Here is a 21,180-nt window from a genome sequence, read left to right on the forward strand (position 1 = left end):
CTGACTCATCTCAAACTTCTTTCTACTACTCTTTCCAATGCACTACCCTATTTTTTACCCTATACATCTATCAATATGTCCCCTACACCCACTCTCCCACTCTCTCATTCATCCCAAACTCCATACCAAAAATAACCCTTTCTAACTCTCCCTTAATCTACCCCTCCTTGCATCATATGACACCCCTTTTACTATACCGATCCCCAAAACAAACCTTTCTAAACTCTTCCCTCTGACTCTTCCCCTCCACAACCCCTTTTTACTCATCCAAAGGCTTCCCCCTACTACTATGACTTTAAAAAATCTAAATCCTTCACTCTCCTATTCCTCCACTATCCTTTTCAATCGAAATAACAGACTAACATGTTCACTTCTTAAATTTCAAATTCCACCATACTAATTCACCACAAATCTTTTTCCCTCTCCTATCCCTCTGCTACCCTTTTATATCCAACTGAATAACACATCCACCACTCAAACTACTTTCATATTTCACTATACTAATTTACAACACTAATCCTTTATAGGTTCTCGCCAATAAGCGCTTCAACACCCCATTAGGGTTACAAGCGCTATTGTCATGATTTCAGTGGCTAATGCACAAAACAAGAGAATTAGGTTAAGGCAGAACAGACATATACAGGGATTGTCCAAATATCCGCATTGGAGGAAAAATACTTGATTTCCACACTATAAACAATAGTTCCGCAAACTCCACAGATAGAGCAGAGTTTTCAGACCAGGCCTAAAGCAAATTCATCATTGGATACTTCTCCTTGGTTTGGATTTAAATTGACTGTGGTTTATATTTGAATATTTATATGCAATCAGAATTGAGAGCATCCCCTAAGTAAAGCAGGCCTGATTGCCCCTGACACCAGCGCTGTGGCTGCCTCAAGTTTGGCTTGGGGAGTTTTAAATCTGTGTTGTGTCCACCCTACACCTCTGACGCAGCTGGGCTTCATCAATAGCCTAAATAGACTTCTTTATGCTGTGATGCCCTGATAGCAACCCCGGTGGAACCCGACTTTTCACTTTGAACTATAACCTTCCTTCACGCCACTCAAATTTTTTAAAATGATCTCCAAATAGGTGACATTTTTGTAGACAATAAGTGGGACACAGTAATTACGCCATACAATATTTTGACATATTTCTGGTTCCTCACACAGTTTCAGATGTATAGCCTGTGGCATGCAAGAGTCGAGCCCTTAACAAAAGACAAGACCAAGGCATGACCATCAGTTTTCACCTGTGACAAAATGATGTCCTAAGTGTTGGTCCTGAGGTCTGCAGAGGCAAGAAAGCTAAAGACCCAGTCACAACCTCTGATTGGCAGAGGTTCGTGTGAAAGCAATTCACATCCTCAGAGCTGATTGGGAGAATATGCCATCAGCATACATTCTAAAACACTGTGATGATTATGAGAGATTGAGTTGTTATTGAAGTGAATTAGAAACAAAGAATGAAATGTTGAACCATCTCAGTTCCTTCCAATTTTTCAGTGTGGTATAAAGTCTATGTGGTTGACTGATATGGCACTAAATGCCATTAGCCTTGGAAATATGGCAGATGAGAGCCAAAACACTGCTTTTTTGGTCGAGCGTGGGCGGAGCAGTGAAGCTGCCACGCCATGTGAGAGATTTTGTTAGAAAGGGCACTCGAAGCCCCGCCCCTCCTTTCCATTGGGTAGCGTCAGCGTTTATTGTAAACGATGGATTCCCAATGGAAAGGAGTGTATTTGGGCGCCACCCTGTCCGTTTTTCGGACAGCCCCTCTGGACACCGTTGGCTGTGTTAAAGAACTTTTCTTATCTAGTTGTTTATTTTAACTGGCAGATAAGAACATTCTTCACCACAGCTGTGAAGCACGGACCGAGAGTGGAGGCGCAGTGTGGCACGGGAAGTTCAGCTCTCCCCAGGGCAGGGCTCTCCCTCCCAGCGCCTGCCGGCAGACACTGTAGCAGGGGAGGGTATCTCCCCACCCACCTTCAGCCTAAAATCTATTTTGGCAAGCTTAAACTGACATAGTCTTTCAGCATTACTATTCAGTGCCCAGGCAAATAGGAAACAACAGAATTAGTTACTGAGTGGGAACGCAGGGCAGTGGTACCGTATGGGTGGGCTTATTTAAATGAAAACTGACGTCACTTCCAGAGAGTAGCTGACATCCAATGACAGCTAAGCAAACTGTAAATTGTCAGTGGGGGGAAACTGCCAGGTGTTTACGTTCCGCCTTGAACATGTGGCGGCTCACTAGCATTCAGAAATCTGTCATCCTGTAATGCTATAAGAATCTCTGTGTGTTTTTCCTATCCCTCTGGTGCAGCAGTTAACTGACATACAATATTTGATTGGAAACACTGAAGCACGGTAAACGCCGTGAGGCACAGGGGCCGTGACCCAAGAAAGCAGCCCTATCGTAAAGACCACAGAAAGGAGCTTAGGTGTCTCTGTGCTACGACTGCTTCTGCGGTCACTTAAAGTGTGTGAGAATACCCTACAATCTGGCAGAAATATTTTACTTAAATATTGCTTACAAAATGATACTATATAAATATTATATATATATTACATATAATATTATATAAATATACTAATTTAAAATCTGCATCCAATAGCGTTATATTTTGTATAGGTCATTTAGGACGCAATATCTCTGTCAGGCAATGTTTTTTCCAATGATATTCTGAGATGCAATCCATTCTTACCAAGTACGTGCGATATACAGGGACTCTGGTATCGAGTTGACTCATTGTCAGTGAAATTGCTCTCCCACCCTCGCAGCTCCACCATTAAGTGAGGTGCCCCTGTCCCTGCACTCTTGAGTGTTAGTGATCGAGGCCCTCCTCCACCTGCAGGTTTCCCTGCGCCTCATCCCTGGTGGTCCAGTGGACCTCTGTCTCCTTTCTCTCACTCTGCTCCTTCACTCGTTTTTCTACCCTTTCTATCTTTCACCCTTCTGCACCTTTCTGCATCTCTGCTCTTTTGTGCCTTATTTCTGCCCATTGTCCCTTTCTCTCCCTCTGTTCCTTCACTCGTTTTCACTCGTTTTTCTACCCTTTCTATCTTTCACCTTTCTGCACCTCTGCTCTTTTTTACCTTATTTCTGCCCATTTTCCCTTTCTCTCCCTCTGCTCCTTCACTCGTTTTCACTCGTTTTTCTACCCTTTCCATCTTTCACTTTCTGCCCTTTTCTGCATCTCTGCTCTTTTGTGCCTTATTTCTGCTTATTTTCCCTTTTTCTTTATCCCTTCTTTCCTCCCTTTACCTTTCCCCGCCGCTGCTGCCCCCGCGGCCCCTCCCCCCCCCAGCGCAACCAGCCCAATCCAGCTCCTCTCCCCGCTCCCGCCTCCCAGCTGTCCAGCCCTCACCGACCCCTACTTAATGGCGGCCACTGCGGGGACAGGCGAGCAAGACCACTGACTCATTGTCAGTGAAATTGCTCTCCCACCCTCACAGCTCCACCATTAAGTGAGGTGCCCCTGCCCCTGCACTCTTGAGTGTTAGTGATCAAGGCCCTCCTCCACCCGCAGGTTTCCCTGCGCCTCATCCCTGGTGGTCCAGTGGACCTCTGTCTCCTTTCTCTCACTCTGCTGCTTCACTCGTTTTTCTACCCTTTCTATCTTTCACCCTTCTGCACCTTTCTGCACCTCTGCTCTTTTTTGCCTTATTTCTGCCCATTTTCCCTTTCTCTCCCTCTGCTCCTTCACTCGCTTTCACTCGTTTTTCTACCCTTTCCATCTTTCACCTTTCTGCCCTTTTCTGCATCTCTGCTCTTTTGTGCCTTATTTCTGCTTATTTTCCCTTTTTTCTTTATCCCTTCTTTCCTCCCTTTACCTTTCCCCGCCGCTGCTGCCCCCACGGCCCCCCCCCCCAGTGCGACCGGCCCAATCCAGCTCCTCTCCCCGCTCCCGCCTCCCAGCTGTCCAGCCTTCCCCGACCCCTACTTAATGGCGGCCGCGGGCGCCCCGCTGGTGCACCGAAGGCGCGTCAAAGGCAAGCACGTCTGCGCCCGTCTGCGACCCGTCCGCGACCAGCACCAGGAACCCTGGACCTCCGCCCCGCCAACGCTACGACCCAGCAGCACTCCACGCAATCAACCCAGGCTGCAACAACAACTGCAAGCTAGCATCACCAGCTGACACCCATGGACCCTTTAGCTGTCACCGCTGCCGGCACACCTGCAGCACCGCCAAGAACACAGATCCAGCACAACCCGCCCACAAGAACACAACCGAACCGAAGACCCTGCAATGCATCCTCCTCAACGTCCGATCCCTCCACAAACACGCTACAGAAATCTGGGACCTCCTCAACAGCACCACCCCGGATATAGCATTCTTCACCTAAACCTGGACCCACGCCACCTCAGGACCGGACATCGCCATCGCCATCCCCCAAGGATACAAGATCTACAGGAAGGACCGCCCCACCCACCCAGGAGGAGGATTCGCCATCGTCCACAAATCCAGCCTCCGCCTGAGCACACACCCTGACGAGTCCACAGAACTGATGGAACACCTTCACTTCAAGATACTGGCCAGCCCCACTGCCACCCTGTGAGGAACCCTCATCTACCGACCCCCTGGACCCCGCGGACCCTTCGCCAACTCCATCACGGACATTATCTCCCCGCAGGCCATCGCATCCACCAACTACACCCTGCTGGGAGACCTCAACTTCCACCTCGACAATCAACTGGACCCCAACACCACATGCCTCCTGGACAACCTCCACAACATTGGACTCTGCCAGATCGTGACCGAGCCCACGAACTCAGCAGGACACACCCTCAACCCCCTCTTTACTACAGGAAACTCCATCACCTTCAGCCACACCACCGAACTCCCATGGACCGACCATCGTTGCGTCCACTTCACCTTCAGAACACCCACCATCCACAGACACCAGCACCTGCTTCCACAAAGAAACCGGACCAAAATCACCGACGACCAGCTCATCTCCTCACTCAACAACTCCACTCCAACCATCGCGGAAAACGACGACCCCAACACCGCAGCCCGAACCCTGCATAGATGGATCTCGGACAGCACCAACACCATAGCCCCCCTCAAGAAAAATAACAATACCCGTGCCAAGAAAGCCAGATGGTTTACCACCGAACTTCGAGAGTCCAGGCGCACATGCTGCCGCCTCGAAAAGGCCTGGAGAAACACCAAATCCACAGAAGCCCCCAACAACTTCAGAGCCGCCACTAACGCTCACCATCAACTCATCAGAGAAACGAGGAAAAAAGCGATTGAAGACAGAATCTCCACCCACGCACACAACAGCAAGGAACTCTTCAGCATCATCAAGGAGTTCGCCCAACCCACCAGCGAGTCTACCGACATCCCTCCCTCACAAGACCTCTGCGACAAACTCAGCACCTTTTTCCACCACAAAATTAAGAGCATCTACGACAACTTCGACGAAGACAACCAACACACTGAACCCTCACCAACTACCCCCGACACAAGGGAACCAGCGATTGATGACTGGACAGCCCTCACCACCAAAGACACACTGAAGACAATGAAGTCAATCCATTCAGGGGCCCCCACGGACCCCTGCCCCCACCACATCTTCAACAGAGCCGCTGACACCATCGCACCCATGCTCTGCCACACCATCAACCGCTCCCTCGCGACCGCCTCGTTCCCCGACGACTGGAAACACGCCGAGGTCAACCCCCTCCTGAAGAAACCCTCAGTGGACCCCACCGACCTCAAAAACTACAGACCCATCTCCCTGCTCCCGTTCCCAGCGAAAGTCATTGAGAAAGCCATCAACAGCCAACTCGCCACATTCATTGAAGAACACAACATCCTCGACTCCTCCCAATCCGGCTTCAGAAAAAAACCACAGTACGGAAACCGCCCTCCTCGCCGCAACAGACGACATCCGCACCCTACTGGACAAAGGAGAAACAGTAGCCCTCATCCTCCTAGACCTATCAGCGGCGTTCTACACAGTCTCCCACCGCACCCTAATACGCAGACTCTACGACGCAGGAATCCAGGACAAGGCCCTCGACTGGATCTGCTCCTTCCTCTCCGGCAGGACGCAATGGGTCAGACTCCCCCCTTTCCTCTCAGACCCCACAACTACCACCTGCGGAGTCCCCCAGGGCTCCTCCCTCAGCCCGACGCTATTCAACGTCTACATGGCTCCACATGCCCCCATCGTCAGAACCTACGGACTCAACATCCTGTCATACGCAGACGACACCCAGCTCATCCTCTCCCTATCCAACGAGCCCAACACCGCCAGACGCAACTTTCGAGAAGGCATGGAAGCCGTCGCCAAATGGATGAAAAACAGCTGCCTACAACTAAACACCAACAAAACAGTCTAAGTGGCTGACTGGCATGGCACTAAATGCCTTTAGCCTTTGAAATTTGCTATACCTGAGGCCAGGAAATGTATCATCCTTTTAATTTAGCAATGATCAACAAACAGCACAGAAGAAAGCATTTGACCAAGGGTAGAAATCTGTTGCTGTCTTCCTGCAAGCAGGGGTGTGGCTTAGTCAGTGAGAATCTAGGGTGGGTGAGGGTGAATCACAAATTTCACAACTAAAGAATCAATGGGATGCAGGGTGGAGGGGTGAGATGACCAAGGTTCAAGATGGACTCTTTCCACGAGGAACTCAGTCAATACTGATAGGAATTTGGTAGGCCTCTGTCTAGAGTTGCACACTGGATGAAAAACAATTGTTTGGAATGCTACCCCAAGCGACTGCCACTGGTTAGACTATTTGCAGAACTTCATCCCATCACCTTTGGGTATTTGAATGTCAGTAGTATGTTTGGAAATCTGGGACTGGCACAGCGACCCAAGCCTACTACAGCCAATGTTTGTGAATTCCAAAAAGTTGTAACTTGGCAGCCACTCAAGGCACACTTCTATGGGTGCAGATTCGCTACTTTTTTATTGTGTATTAAAGTTTCCGCTCCAAAAAGCTAACATGTTAAATACAGTTTGTGAAATGAGAATGACAAGAAAAAAGAACACAGACATAGCAGCAATGACTTAGCTAGCCATGCTGCTACACGGTGCGGACCCTAAGTTTATTTTGCCGTTGCCGGTAAGAGATTGGGGGTGTTGGCGGCTGACAGACGACTTGTTCCGGGGGTGAGGGGGGGGACTAGGTGGCAGCCGAAGGTCAACTTGTTCTCAGGGCTGGGAATGGTGGTAGTCCACAGACATGACTTACTTACCTCCGTGCACCCAAAAACAGTTCGCCCGGGATGGACAGCCCTCCCTAGCTACACTACTGCATAGCAGACCCAACTCAGGGCTTAGACCCAACTACAAAGCCAAGAATGTATTGGGAAGGTTTCAACTCCAAACACCCCCTACCCCCTCTCCCCCCGAAGCTACGCCGCTGTCCATCCCACTTGGTCTTGGTAGTTATCCCTGGGAACTCGAGACTATGGTCACTTAAAACGGCCTGAAGTCACTGCCCTGGATCACTTATGTTGAATGTGTTTTCATGGCACACACTCTTCTAAGTCTCTGCTACGAGCAGCCTTGAAGGCAGAGTTATCCAACTGATGCTTGGAGGCAGGCCTCCCTGTTCCAGTCCTCCCCGTTTACAGATCATATTAGCAAGTAACAGACTAAGCCTGAGTTGCAAACAGAGGTGGGTGCTCTAGCAAATTATAGTGCAAGTCGAACTAGAGCCGAGCATGTGTTTGGCTTAGGTCTAAGAGTTCATTCATGAGCCAAACCATGAGAAACATTGATATGTATATCTTGCAACAAAAATGATAAAAAATATGATACTGTCTCTTTTTTCAGACGTTTTTCAGATTATATTCCTACATAGACAGACATTTATAAAATATTATAGTTTTTAAACGTAAACTTAGAAATATTCATGGCTTGCCCCAGAACAAATATGCCATTAAGGAACTAAGAGGCAAGCTTGTAGTCAAGTAAACCTTAAACAAGGCATAGATGCTTATTATAAAAGGAGCAAACTTATAGCCTATTAAATCACACATATGAGATGTGTATACGCCCTGAACTCAAGTATTTAAAAGTGCCATCACATACGATAATAGCGAAAACGGAGGCTCCATGAAATGAAATGTTTCCCTAGGTTCACAAAATTTGAAGCAGGCAGTGATCTAGTATTGATTTCAGGATATTTGTTTTCACATTTTGAAATTCAGCTTCCAGATGGACATCTTTATCTCTTTCTCTTTTTCTCTCTGTGCTGTTTTACATCTTAGGTCACTGCTTTTGTCTTTTATTTGTGGCACACGATGAGAAAACTGACACAGACACAGCAGACCGACTGATGATGGAATCTAAGACTGAGAAAGAAAGACAACTATTGCTATGACTTAGGAAAATGTAGATAGATTTCCCTTTCTATTGGGTCTGTGTATAACTAGTCTGCAATGATACAGCTGCTCTAAGCAGTGCTAATGTGTTCCAGAATGAGTAAAGGTGCCCAAAGCTTTGCTCAAGAGTCCACAGCCGGTGCTAAAATGTCGGCGTGTTGAATTATCAGTGCTGTGTAGCCTTGAACCCACCTCACACCTCTTTACTCCACTACTACATATCCCTTGCTTCCTATCTCACTCCTACAGGTTCCTGCTTTCTCCATTTGTGATAATTTTCAGTTTTTTTCTTCAGCTGTCTTTCCACTTTGTGTGTTTTTCCCTCTCTTGCTGTCAGTATATGTCTAATGATGAAAAATAAGGGCCCATACCCAAAAATGGTTGCCGGTGTGCCACCCCTGCAACCACCAGCTCAAATTCAGCACTGGTTCTGAGCAGTGCTGTGAGGACCTGTCTCCCGAGATTAAATGATGCCCTAGACCAGGGTTCTGTTGCAATTGTCCTACCACAAACAAGATATTTTTTTTTCTTTTGCTTGCATGGTTGGAATCTTGGATGTGATTTCCCAACTTCTGATAACTTTACTCAATGCAAAAAGTAAAACCTTGCAGATAAACAGCACAGTAGGCTTTCTTCTTGCAGGATAAGCAGCCAGCATGACATCCTGTATTATGACATCTGCGGTGGCTGCCATCACCAATCCCAGTGTAGGCACTAGTTGTGGAGAGAGGAAGGGAGAGTGGGAAATATAGGTGTACCTGGTCACTGGAAAGGCAGGGAAGATTTTAGAGGTGTGTCAGAGGGTGGAACAAGGCAGGGTGCATGACATTAGATGATTCTAACTTAAATAATTACCTCCCCATTTCCCGTCTTCAGTTGCCAACAAAAAATATTGAGAAGGAGATTAACGCCCAAATTGCTACCTTTATTGAGAAACACCAGCATCATGATGCCTCTCAATTTGGCTTTAGAAGCCTCCATAGTACTAAATTTGCCTTGATCACCGCCACTGAGCAAATTTGGCAAACCATTGATAAAGGAGGAAACCCGGCCTTGAACTTAATGAGATCGGTCGGCAGCGTGTCCTTTCAAAAATAGAATACTGGAATACCCTCTTTGTAACCTACAGAAAAAATCTTAAAACAAAATTCTGATTCTACAAAATTCGCAGCAAGCTTACTTTTGGGCATTTCTGAACGCCAATCTGTGTCTATCGCACTTGTGCATTTACACTGGTTCCTGGTCAAAAAACGGATAGAGTTCAAATCTCTATGCATTGCCTTTAAGGCATCTCATGGAGCTGGCCCCGAATTCTTCAGGAAAAAGTTTTGGTGGTACATTTGTTCCTGAACTCTTCATTCTACTTCCACCTACAACCTTGTGGTCCCCAGATTCAAAAAGTTACAATGGGGTGGAAGGAGTTTCATTACTTCTCCCTCTCATCTTTGGAACTCGCTTCCTCTTGAACTGAACAAATCTGCATATCTGCTGAAATTTAAGAATGCCTTAAAGACCTGCGGCCAGATTCATCAAGCCGAAAACGGCTCGCAAAGGGCCAGATTCTGAGAATCTGGCTCTTTGCAAGCGCTATTTTTGCATTTGGGATTCATCATCCCAGATGCAAAAATCGCATTTTTAGAAATCGCATATTTGCGAATAATTGCATTTAAGGAATCTCAATTAGAGGTTCCTTAAATGCAATTCAAGAAGCATTTAAAAATTGCGAAATCGCTATTTTTGGCCGCTATTTACCGCGAAGTCTGACTTCGTGGTAAATAGCGAAAACTGTGAAAAATGCCTTTAAATGCATTTTTCTAAGTTGCATGTTACACACACACATGTCCTTTGGACATGTGTGTGCGCAACACCAATGTAGATTACATTTCAGGGGTGCTACAGGGTGTCCTTTGGACACCCCTGCACCCTTGAAATCGCAATTTCAAAATGTGAATCACTAATAGCGATTCGCACATTGATGTGTCTTCCCATTCATTCCTATGTGCCTTTAGGCCCACAGGAATGAATGGGGAGTTATTCTTTATTTGCGATTAGCAATTAGCTAATCGCAAATAGGGAAGCTGTAGGAATCGCTATATAAATTACAATTTGGACATGAATCCCGTTTTGCGAGTCTGTAATAGCGATTCCTTAATAATCGCTATTACTGACTCGCAAAACGGGCCTTTGATGAATCTAGCTGCTGGTTCTTTCGGTTCTAATCTCCTGTTCCTTCTCTCCCTTCTCTTTTTCGGAGCTTCGCGTCTAGAGACACCTAAGGGTATTAGCGTGCTTTAAAAGTCTCTTGGAACTTTGTGTTCGGTGGGGGCCTGAAACAAGGGATGGGGAACCACGGCCACATACCAGCTATTGCCCTTGAGGCCAGTGCAGCCCTTCATTTCAGCACGAATGTTTTTGTTGTTACCTCAAAGAGCCTCTGAAGTGGCCATTTTGGTTGACTTTGGAAGGTCCGCACTTTGCATAGCTTACAAAATTTAGACCAAGGTGTGTGATGTTGCAAGTTGCCTAATTTCACGTCATATGCTCCCACAAAAGACACACCACAACATAATGGTGATTGGCCCACGGTATCACTCTCTCCAGCACCTCTGCAAGAATGAATCAAGAAGTGGTTGAGACCATATCGACTAAGGAAACAGTGCGGCAGCCTTGCCGGTGATTCAGCATCCTACAGTGGATTACTTGGGGGATCTCTACGCCCCATGCAGCCTGGTTACCCCTTTGCAACGTGCCCTGATATTTGTAGTCCCTTCCATTTTTCCACTGTGTTGGCCACAACTATCAGCTCGACCCTGATTGCTATCTCACCCTCAGCTCCAGCATGTGAGTCAGTGTCCCTCTGTTTCTCAGTTGAGGGACACAACATCTCACTATAGATTGTGCAACAGCATCAGACTGGATTTTCCCATAACTAACGGCACGTGTCTCAAACATACCCGCACAGCTCTACCAGTCCTGCTGATTTCCACTCCAACAGCAAGCACCTGACATCCAACTCCATGCCCGCAGTGTTACATAAGTTATTTACCAGTGCTAGGAGGCTCCACCAACATAATGTAATATTGCAAAAGATCCTCTGATGGAACATTCCGAACTTAGCGTGCACGCCAGACACCACCCTTAGGCTGCATTTACAAAACACAAACAAACTGCTGTCACCTCTAGAACATTTTTAAATGCGAATGCTGGGACTAGGCCGCAGCTTTTTAAGGGAAGTCTAATTACTCCCGGGATGGATAGAAAACTCATGTAATATTTCACTATCTTGTGTTTTACTGACAGATTGAAAGTTAGAGCTACTAGAATGTATTTTAGACCTGGCCGTGCAGTCAGTTTCTCGTGCCTTTTCTCTGTTCAGCTGTGTTGTCTTGGAGGAGTGTGGAGGAGTGTGGCTCACTGATTAGAGCGGCAGACCCTGATGCAGAGGTCTGGCCCGGGACCAGGGTGCAATTCCCGACGCGGCAGGGTCCTGAGCCCAAAAATGTCCACGGACTCGATAATTCTCGCCTCGGTGCCTACTCTAATCATGGGGTCCCACGCTGCAACTCTGATTAAGCAATAGCTTGCTTAATCTCCACTATGGCGGCCCACCCGCTGCGGGATGCCTGGCTTTCACCTTGGGGATGCCCAGTAGGGGTTATCTCACAGGGAAAATCCAGGACGGGTTCCCAAGGCAAGCGCCTTGATGCCTTCGGGTGATATGTGCACTATATAAGTCGCAATACATACATTGTCTTTAAAGTACTTTGCAATCCTACATCACCTTCCACGAGTAAGCCTTGGCGTGCACCCCACTGCTCCTCCTACAAGTCTAAGACAAAAGGCCTAATTGTGATTTTGGTGGTCCGGGGACTGCTAAACTCACGGTGGTGTGGAGGTGGCGGTCCAGCCACCGCCGCAACTGTGGTCCGACCGCCCTATTCCAACTGTTGGCCGTCGGACCCCCATTTGACTGCCACAATCACCAGGGAGCTGTGTTCCTTGTCAGTGGCACGGCGATCAGGGCCTGACAGTATGCTGGCAGTGCGGCACCTCCATGCATATTACGAGTTTCCCATCCGCCAGCAGAATAAGAGGTTCTTATTCGAAGAAACTGCTGGCAGTCCGGAAACACTTGCCCCAGCCATGTGTGTGCATGGCCCCCTGTGTGCATGCATGAATGCCCCTTTTTCCATCACGGCATGGATTTGACAGTCCATGCCGTGCTGGAACGCGCAGTGGAGGTCCCACGGCGGAGCCTTTGAAAGGCACCGCCGCAGTACTGCCACACCATCGCTGCCAGACCACGATAAACCTCATAATCCGGTGGGCGGGCCAGTTTGGTGGTCCTGAAGCAGGGAGGTGGTGGACAGCCAGCTCCAGGGCCACCAAACTCGTATTCAGACACTTAGTAGGAGGTACTTGTTGTTCCAGTGAGCTGTGCAGTAGCACTACACTCCTGAGGTTTCCAGATAAGGGACAATACCTGTCATACAGATTGTCCAGTATCTCCGAGACCCACAGGTCTAGAAGAACAGGACTGACATAAAAAAAATATATGTTTTACATAGTAAATTGGTGCTCACCTTTTAAAAGACTACTTTAGTTCATTTGCCTTGTGTTGTGTCCATGTTTTGTAAAGTTTGGCACTGCTGTTCCCCTAAAGTACCTTTACCTGGAGCAGAAGGTGCTTCTGAGTCACTAGCCTGCGTGAATGTCAAAAAAGGCCTTGGTATTTGGTGCTAAATATAATTTCCACCTATTTCCATTCCATTTTAAGTCTTTCATATTCTACTACATAAATAAGATTATTGTTCAGCTAAAAAAACATAATGTTAAAAGGAAGAAAAAGAATGACTAGTTTTAAATAAAGTAAATGAAAACATTCATTAAAGGTTGACATAATAGAAATTGCAGGAATTCCTAAAGTCCTATAATATTGAATATCTCAAATTGAGTCAAGTTGGCGGGCTTTATTAGAAAAAGCCAAAGCCCAATTATTCACCACCAGCGACAATCAATTATTGTTTGGGAAATTCAGTCTTAGATTATTTAGTAGTGACATTGACCTAAAATGTGACCATTGTAACACAAAAGAAAACATTTACACCGCTAATATGCAAAAAAGAAGGCGCACTATCCGTTGTTTCTTTATTTTCAAGAAATAATAATATAAGATACAGCTGTCTTAATCTAACAAAGTGAGATACATGCAGAATGGATGGTGTAGAGATTACTTGGAAAAGGCACACAATCTCGAGAGATGTTACGCTGCATAAGTGAGTCCAGGAACCATGCATAATCTTGATAACCGTCGTGGCAGTATTGATCAACTGCTTTTCCACTTCATGCAAAGTCAAGTGACATCATCACAATTCACAACAGTTGATTTTTTCCTTCCCGCTCTCACTGTACGTGTTCCTAGGTATCCATCACTCCTAAATTGAGCACTGGTCCCAAGGTTCCACTAAGGAAGTTCATTTCATTATTACAATATTAAAAAAAAAAAATGTATATATGTGCTCTCAGTCCTTTATCCGTTTTTTTCCTTATCTACGTCTGAGATTGTAAAGTGAGCTCAATAGAAAACACAAATCTGGTTGATAGAACCCAAGGCACGTCTGAATTAGAGTTATACTGCTTCAGAGATTTTGGCAAAAAGATTAAACCCAATATGTGACAAAAATGTGTCCCCCACAGGAAGTATTCAAGTTATATTGACATGATGTCTAATGCAAGAACACTGTACACAAGCCTTGGTGGTTTGTAGACCGTTTAACACAAGGAAGGGAACAACTTGATTTATGACCTGCAGGATTGGATTGCCCTAGCAGGACAAAGTACAAAAGTGCTGACTCATCAGAGAAAGGGCTGGTAGCCATTTTACCAGTTCCCAGGAGATCACATCTTAAGGAAACCTTAAAATTCCAAATTTGATAACAGGGATAGGAAGTTTCTTACATTCCACTAGACCAAAAATCAAGCAGCACCAGAGGGTAGCGGCGTCAGATGGCGTCGTCGGTGAGACCAGGGTTGCGGTACGTGATGAAGGCGGTGCTTGTCACGATGCTGGCAGGTCACGGTGCAAGCAGTGGCGTCATTGTTGCAGAAGCGCTGTTGTCAGCTGATAAACTGGAGTCGTTGGCGCCGGTGTCTGTAGGTCAAGGCTACGGTGCGGGATGAGGGTGGTGCGTCATGTAACATTACGAGCGGTGCCCGCAAACCACCGTGAAAGCAGCGGCGTTGACTTAGGCGTGGAGCGGCGCCATCGGGTAAACCAAGGCGGGGGCGTGAAGCGAGGCGGTGCCCACTGGTCGCTGTGCTCTGTGGCGGTCTCAGCAGACGGCGGCGGTGAGACCAGGGTCGCGTTGCACTCTGCGTTGCCAAGGTGTTGTCGTGAAGCGAGGCAGTTCAGAGTGCGTTGTCCACAGGAACACCAGACACGCCAACGGGCTGGACAGGGCCGTGAGGTGAACGGTGGCAGTCTCCCTTACCGGCGGCGGCGGCGGAGCGCTGGGAGAACTACAGCACCCAGCAGCCTCAGGGGCGGCGCGCCTGTGACGCGACTGGAGCGCCCGGAGGCGCGAGATAAACGCTGACCTCCCAGGAGCCCAGGGGGGAACACCAGAAAGCGGCAAAGCTCACCTGACACGCGACTGGAGCGCCCGGAGGCACGAGGTAAACGCTAACCTCCCTCTCGCCACCGCGAGTCGCGCGCGGGAGGCGCCCGGGAGAAGCCCGGGACAATGGCGGGCCGTCTGCGGCCGTCAGAGGCAGGAAGAGGCTGGGCTGGGCCAGAGACCCTGTGCAAATATTACGGAGACCATCTATTGTACGGTAAAGTGACTGTGAGGGCTGAGGGACTATTGCGTAATTACTGCGTGATTAACACTGGGAGTTGAGTACTTTGGCTTACTTGTTAATAGGATAACCCTCATTAAAGTATAACTAGACTCATGTCGGGAACAAAGAAGGATAAGGCTACTGTGGGGGCAGGTCCCATTGACAATTTTCTAGTAAAAATGGTAAACAAGATCAACAATGACAGGAGGGCCTCACTGGGTAAAAGTAATCTATCAGATCACGACCTATCCTTAGTGGGTCTTTCCCCAATGGAGGCTCCTCCAGAGACCGAAAATGGCATTGATTCTGGGCTGGAGGTAGTCAATGCAGTAGAAGTACTGACCCACCGGGCTCCGGATATAGAAATTCCCGACAAGACTCTTTCGGACTCGGAGGAAGAGGTGGCACCAGTACATAAAAATACTAGACCCGTCAGAACCTGCAGAAAGCAGCAAAGTAAAAGGGGTGGTAGGAATGCTCATAAAAGAAGGGTAGATACTCATGAGCCTGACTTCCATACCTCCCCGGAGGTAACTACGATCTTGGAGGGTAAGAATGAGGCAAATATAGCCTTGAGCCCTGAGCAGTTTGGCCTGCTAATTCGAACTCTAGAAGCAAAATGTGAATTAAAAGTCAAGGAATCCCTTCAATCCCTTCAATCCCTAGTGGCCAAACTACTGGATACTGCTACTGCAGAGATAAAAAGACTAGGAGGCCTGCTAGAGAATTAGCTAGCCCATACAGATAAGGTTAACCCTCCGCTCCCCTCAACTAGAATGGTCCACCCAGAGTCTGTTGGAAAAAATTTAGCCAAGTTGGTTAAACAAACTTATACCTCTCAACAGTCTACTAGAGTCGATATTGACTCCCCCGCCCCTTCAGCCCCATCCCCCCTGCCATTAGTTACTACAGTAGTACACCCTAAGCCAGGGCCTGCTAAAGATCCGATTGCCGCCCCAAGTAGGAGAAGTAATTTTATTAATTTACCCCCAGATTGTGCCCCCTATGTAATCGTACTGGCAAATGTTCCGACCCAAAACCTGGATGTAGCCGAGTCACACGAGGAATCACATGATTCTCTTAAAAATAAAGTGGTATCTTGGCTGAGCTCAAACTGTGGTTTCCCTACAAAGTTTGCCGGAGAAATTATCACAACCAGGAGGGTAAATTGGATTGGTCCCACACGCAAAAATTGTAAAGGGGACTGCGTGGTAGTACATTTTAAATGTCCGCAACACGTGGCCACAGTTTTGTTAAGGGCAGCATCGATGATGAATGACGGCAACAGCATCCAAGTGCGCCCTTTGGGATATTTCTACAATCACCTTAACGTAGCCTCTACCCCTAGACAAGGGTTGAGTCCCTTTACTCCTTTGGGGCCACGGTCCACTTGTCAAAATCAGGGACCCTGAAGGGAGAATTTTTGTAGATTTGGACCACCCATTGTAACACATAATAGGTTTGACGCACTCTCAGGACTCGAGTTGTGCGACTGACGGGGGGCCGGAGAGGGTATAGTTGATGAAGTTATAGTGGACCTTACCCCTATGGCTCCTGTACCTTCTTCTGCTGATGATGGTTTTATACCGGTAGTGGGTATTCCTGGCAAGGGGGATATTGTTAGGTTGTTAAGTTGGAACATTGCCAGTTTACGGTCCAAGAGAGGAGACCCCAACTGGATAAACTTTGTAAAGCTATATGACATTATCGCTATGCAAGAGACTTGGGACACGGAATGCGATTTTTGGTTGGATGGCTTTACTTCATTTTTTATACCTGCTCTTCTCTCTCCAGCAGGACGGAATAGAGGGGGTCTCCTGATGTTGGTCTCAGTGAATGTAAAGGGCAAAATTACAAAGGTTGATTGTGCCACACATAATTTTCTTGTTATAGAGGTAACCTTGGATGATGGTTGTAAAATACTTCTTGTAAACTGTTATAATTCACCGCATGGCTACCCTGCAAACGTGCACTTAGTTTGGTTAACAGATTTTTTAACTTCATATAAGGAAAAGCAAACCACTTATTGTCACTTTATTCTGATGGGTGATTTTAATGTACATTTATGTTTAAATTGTGCTCTAATTGACTCAGATGGGCCGGACAATATTTCCCCTCCGCATCTTGAACATACCCAGAAGGGACAGGTTCTTGAAAATCTATTAATCGGAAATGATCTGTATGAGGCTGAGTTTTATGATAATAGCTGACGGGTTGCAACATACACGGGAAGGGACTGTGATTCGATAAATGATTTTATTTTTTTGTCATTAGGTCTCCTTAAATATGTGATCTCTTATAATGCTGTAGTTATGCCGTTGAGTGATCATAACCCCGTGGGGATGGAGCTAGCTAATGGTTTTTTGTTGCTAAATTCATCTGTTACCCCCAGGCTATAATGTCAGTCAAAGCTAAAGATCAGGGGAGAAGGATCAAATGGGCACAGGTAGTTCCTGATGATTTTTTTCTAAAATTAACATCTATGGCTGCTGAAGATTTGAATGTTTGTGCCAATCCCCACTCTAGGAGCGAGGAGGTTTTAACTTCCTTTGAAGGTGTCTGTCGGACAGTGGCCACAAACTTAACAGCTAAAGGCCAGGGAGGTAAAAATAAATTGGTAATGGGCTGGTTTGATAGCAACGGCAGCAAAACTCATAACCTCCTTAAAAAAGCACTTAATACCCGTCCGAGGGACAAAGCCCTAGTGGTGCAGCTTAGAAAGGATTATACCAGGGCAATTAAAACACGTAAAAATGAATTAAAGAGTGATGCCTGGGCCGGATCACTGAAATAATATCGAGGGACAAAATATCGACTTGCCAAAATATCGTGGACAAAATATCGACAGTCAAAATATCGAGTTTGTATCTACAAACAGGTAAGTACAAAAATATCGAGTACAAAATATCGTTAACAATAATATAGATGTAAAAAATATCGACTTTATTAAAAACAGTGTTAAATTAAATTAATATTAAATTTTAATTACTAAAATATACTTAAAAATACTTAAATTAAATTATAATAATTAAATAATAAATGAAAATAATAAAAATAATTTTTTCCAATCTTATTTGTTGACCCTGAACCCTAAAATATACCCCTTTACCCAAAAACCCAAAACTGACCCTGAACCCTAAAAATACCCCTTTACCCAAAAACTAAAAACTGACCCTGAACCCTAAAAATGCCCCTTTACCCAAAAACTGAAAACTGACCCTGAACCCTAAAAATGCCCCTTTACCCAAAAACTGAAAACTGACCTTGAACCCTAAAACTGCCCCTTTACCCAAAAACTGAAAACTGACCCTGAACCCTAAAAATGCCCCTTTACCCAAAAACTAAAAACTGACCCTGAACCCTAAAAATGCCCTTTACCCAAAAACTGAAAACTGACCCTGAACCCTAAAAATGCCCCTTTACCCAAAAACTAAAAACTGACCCTGAACCCTAAAAATGCCCCTTTACCCAAAAACTGAAAACTGACCCTGAACCCTAAAAATGCCCCTTTACCCAAAAACTAAAAACTGACCCTGAACCCTAAAAATGCCCCTTTACCCAAAAACTGAAAACTGACCCTGAACCCTAAAAATACCCCTTTACCCAAAAACTGAAAACTGACCCTGAACCCTAAAAATACTCCTTTACCCAAAATTGATCAATATTATTTAATTACCAAATAATTATTAATTAACAATAACAATAAAGTAAATATATTAGCACATTAGCTGTAATTATTTTAATAATTAATATTATTTTTTCCCAATTAATTACTTAACAATAACACAAAATTATATATATTAAAATGTATTCTAATTAATGTAATTAACTAATTACAATTAATTAATTACCAATTAATTACTAATACAAAATATGTACAAAATTATATTAATTAATTAACTAATTATTATTAATTAATTATCAATTAATTATTAATTATAAATATTTACAAACATATATTAATTAATTAATTATTATTAAATTACTTCCCACCCTATTCCCCTATAAACCCACAACCCGCTACAGAATTACAATACGCAATTATTAAAAAAAAAAAAATCATTTAATAAAATATTTTATAACATTAATACACACTTTTCACACATAATATTACATAAAATACACTATAAAATATTATATATTATTAAAAATTCGATATTTTTGCTATCTATATTTTATACAGTCGATACTACTTCACTTACCTGAAAAACGATATTTTTGTAGTCGATATTATGTCCAGTCGATATTTTGTCCAGTCTATATTTAAAACTCGATATTATGTCCAGTCGATATTTTGGAGTCGATATTTTGTCTGTGCACCGCCTGGGCCGAGCTCATGGATAAAGCCACCTTAACCCCTTGCATGCGGCGGGAATTCCCCGCCCATGCTGACTCCGCCTTGCGCGGGCGGAGTCATGACGGAACGGTTCTGTCATCAGCACAGCTCACCCGTAGCTGATGACGGAACCGCTCCGTCATCAGCATGCAAGGGGTTAAAAAACAGTGCTAAGTTTTGGTCAATTATTAATACCCCCTTGTTTTCTCGGGACCAAAATACCGTGCTGGAACTTAACATCTCCGAGGAAGACTGGCTTAGCCATTTTGAAAAAATCTACGGTAGCAACATGGAGCAGGAATCCTTTGTAGTCCCTGCGTCCGAACTCCCCTTAGCGCCTGTTAGTTTTGATACAGTTGAAGTCATTAGAGCAATCGAGGGCACTGCGGGCCGAAAGGCCCCGGGCCCCGATGGGGTTCCAGCTGATATGTTTGAGCCTAATCCGTTGTACTGGGCCAATATTTTAACTAAAGTTTTTAATGCCTCAGCAACTGTGGGATTTCCTAATTCCTAGTCCTCAGCTACTATAATCCCAGTGTTCAAAAAAGGTCAGAGGGGAGACCCTAGATGCTATGGGCCTATATCACTGTTGGACTCCTTGGTTAAAAATCTTAGGGAAGGTTGTCCTGGCGAGAATAGCATCTTGGGCCAAAGGGAATAACATTCTGACAGAGGCACAATACGGCTTTAGGTCGGGGAGGAGTACGGAGGACCAATGCCTCAATCTTTACCTCATAATTTCCAAATATACGAGGGCAAAAGGGGGATCGATATTTTTAGGCTTCATGGACCTATCCACAGCCTTTGATCTAGTTAATAGATCAAGGCTGTGGACTATGCTCCTGAAGTTGGGCCTTGACCGCTCCTTGGTACACTTCCTAGCGGAGCTCCATAAAAATCTGAAAGCCTGCATTAGGATGACAACAGAGGGGAAATGTACGGCAAGTTTTAGATCAAGTAGAGGGGTGCGCCAAGGCTGCATCTTGGCCCCAATGTTATTCACGTTATACGTGAATTCATTGGAGGCTGACCTAACAACTGTTACTCAGGATATTCCATGCATCGGGGGTGCACCAGTCCCGGTGCTCCTCTATGCCGATGATGCGGTGCTGATAGCCAGGACCCCATTTGCCCTGCAAAAGCTGTTTGATTCTTTTGGAAACTTTATGTCCAGTCTAGATCTGAAAAAACCTTCTTCTGTGACGGCGAGGTTATCTCTAGCGTTAAGGTTTTCACCTACTTGGGTGTAATTTTCGATCATAGGGGTCCTTGGACACCACAGTTAACATCTAAAGCAAACGCGGTGAAAAGTTCCGCCTCCGCAGTCTTGGGGTTCACTAAAAGACTAGGGGGGAAACCCACAGAGGCTATCTTGGCCGTTTACAAAGCCAAGACAGCCGCTATTGCAAGATATGGGGCTGCAATTTGGGGCTTTGCAAAACCTGACCGCATCCAAACAGAGGAAAACAAATTCCTGCGGTCATTGCTGGGCCTACCTCAGTCAAGAGCAACTTATTCTCTACACCTTGAGCTAGGTCTTGGTTATATTATAGACACAATAAAACTAGCCCCGTTCCAGATGTGGATCAAGCTCTGGCTAAATCCGAACCTTAGCCTTAATCACAAGATTATAAAAGATTGTCTT

The sequence above is a fragment of the Lissotriton vulgaris genome, chromosome 1_1, assembly GCF_964263255.1.
Source record: "Lissotriton vulgaris chromosome 1_1, aLisVul1.2, whole genome shotgun sequence".
NCBI lineage: Eukaryota > Metazoa > Chordata > Amphibia > Caudata > Salamandridae > Lissotriton > Lissotriton vulgaris.